Source organism: Sorex fumeus, unplaced genomic scaffold (genome assembly GCF_029834395.1).
Source record: "Sorex fumeus unplaced genomic scaffold, SorFum_2.1 ptg000058l, whole genome shotgun sequence".
NCBI classification, from domain to species: Eukaryota; Metazoa; Chordata; class Mammalia; order Eulipotyphla; family Soricidae; genus Sorex; species Sorex fumeus.
In genome coordinates this window covers 27,922,759-27,925,105 of record NW_026606115.1, presented here as the reverse complement: position 1 = coordinate 27,925,105, position 2,347 = coordinate 27,922,759, and the positions used below count along the sequence as shown (strand labels likewise).

The 2,347-nt window shown below is 42.8% G+C and overlaps 1 non-coding gene across 1 annotated transcript; it reads right to left on the bottom strand.

Annotated features, from left to right (window-relative positions):
• Positions 1–1,967: 1,967 nt before the first annotated feature.
• On the bottom strand, positions 1,968–2,071 carry LOC130034363 (U6 spliceosomal RNA). The gene has a single exon (XR_008794126.1). It is a non-coding gene; the product is annotated as a U6 spliceosomal RNA (small nuclear RNA).
• Between the last annotated feature and the right edge of the window lie 276 nt (positions 2,072–2,347).

Genomic DNA, 2,347 nt, shown 5'->3' with positions numbered 1-2,347 from the left:
CTGTTCAGATGAGTTTCTTGAAGGCAGCAAAATGTTGGGTTCTGTCTATGAAACCATTTTGCCACTCTGTCTCTTAGTTGGTGAATTTAGTCCATTGAGAGAGATTATTGTTTTGCAGTTTTGTGTCATCTTTCTCTAAGGGTTTGTTGTGCTTGTAGGGTTTGTCTTGTCTTATAGTAGACCCTTTCATACTTCTATTAGGTTTGTTTTTGAGTCTATGAAGTTCCTGAGCTGTTTTTTATCCAGAAAATAGTGCACCGTTCCTTTGAGTTTGAGTGAGAGTTTAGCAGATGGAGTATTCTTGGTGAAGCGTTCATTTCAATGAGTTCTTTTTATTTTATTTTATTTTATTTTTTTAACTATATCCCACAATTGGGTTTGGAGCGATAGCACAGCGGTAGGGCGTTTGCCTTGCATGCAGCCAACATGGCCGACCCGAGTTCGATTCCTCCGCCCCTCTCAGAGAGCCTGGCAAGCTACTGAGAGTACCTCGCTCTCACGGCAAAGCCTGGCAAACTCCCCGTGACGTATTCGATATGCCAAACACAGTAACAAGTCTCACGATGGAGATGTTACTGGGCCCGCTCAAGCAAATCAATGAATAACGGGAGGACCGTGAGTGTGACCGTGATCCCACCATTACCTCCGGGCTTGGAGGGTTTCCTCTGTTAGGTCTGCTTTGAATCTAAGGGGTGCTCCTTTGTATGTGATTTCCTTCTTTGACTTTGCTGCTTGCCATATTGTGTCTCTATTCATAAAGGTAAAGGTAAAGGTAAAGGTAAAGGTAAAGGCCCTCCCATTGATCGTCGATTTGCTCGAGTGGGCCCAGTAACGTCTCCATTGGAGACTTTGTTGTTACTGTGTTTGGCATATCGAATACTCTCAGTAGCTTGCCGGGCTCTCCGAGAGGGGTGGAGGAATCGAACTCGGGTCGGCCATGCTGGCCGCTTGTAAGGCAAACGCCCTACCGCTGTGCTATCGCTCCAGCCCTGTCTCTATCCATAGCATCCATTATTCTAACTATGATATGTCTTGGAGTGTTTTTGTTCGGGTCTCTTTTAGCTGGAACCCTTCGGGCTCCTTGAATCCAATGATTAGTAGTCCAATTAGTAGTCCAATGATTCTAATGTTGTTCCTCTTGGAATTATCTCCTAGGACGCTGATTTGCTGTAGAGCTATTTTGAGGTCTCTTGCCATTGTTTGTTGTTGCCTGCAGGCTTCCTGCAGCTGATCCTCCAGCTCACTGATTCTGTCTTCAGCTGTAGACATTCTTCTGTTGTCTACTGTTGAGGGCACACAACAAACAACAAACACTGTCCTCCCATTGTTCATCGATTTTCTCTAGCGGGCCCAGTAATGTCTCCATTTTGAGAATTGTTGTTACTGTGTTTGGCATATTGAATACGTCACAGGTAGCTTGCAGGTCTTACCGTGTGGGCGAACTAATCTCAGTAGCTTGCCGGCTCTCTGAAAGGGGCAGAGGAATCGAACTCTGCTTGGCCAAGCTGGCTATGCGCAAGGCACACACCCTACTGCCCTGCTATCGCTCCAGCCCACACTGAGTTTTTTATTTCATATACTGAATCCTTTATTCGTGACACTTCCATACATAGCTTTTCAATTTCAGCTCTCATTTCTTCCTGTAACTTCTCAATTGTCTGATCCATTGTTTCCTTCATGTCCTCCTTTTATTTATTGGCTTACTGTGTCACTGTTTCTCTGAGTTCATCGAACATCTTCATTACTTCATATCTGAATTCTTTATCAAAGAGGTCCCTTAGGTGAGTAATACCTAATGAGTCTTCTGGATTCTTTTCATCATCCTCTCCTTGTGGTGGGGATTTGTGCTGTTTCTTCATGTTGGTGTGGTGGTATGGAGACTGAGAGTTACACGAGATTGCTGAGTATGATTAAGTTACCTGTGGTTGTGCGAGCGGCCACCAGCCCAGAATTAGGCCACCTCCACTTAAAATATGGAACACCTCACAAATTTGGGTGTCAGCCTTGCGCAGGGGCCCTGCTAATATCCGTATTGTTCCAATTTTAGTATATGTGCTGTCGAAACGAGCACTGGTCTCCTGTATAAATCTGCAAATAAAATATGAAATAATTCTTATGAGTCCTTTCTATATGTAACTGACAGAAGTAATAAATTCAAGTGATAAATCTTGAATTGTTAGCATGATTAAACACATAGTTCTTAATTGTTCCCTTTAGGACTGCATTAAATCTTCATAGGAATTCTTTGTGGGGCTTAATCTATAATCTTGATTTACTTGATCTCAACTCCTTTTTTATTACATTTGAAAGAAAACCTGTATTACAATTAAGATTAGTAGTAAAATTT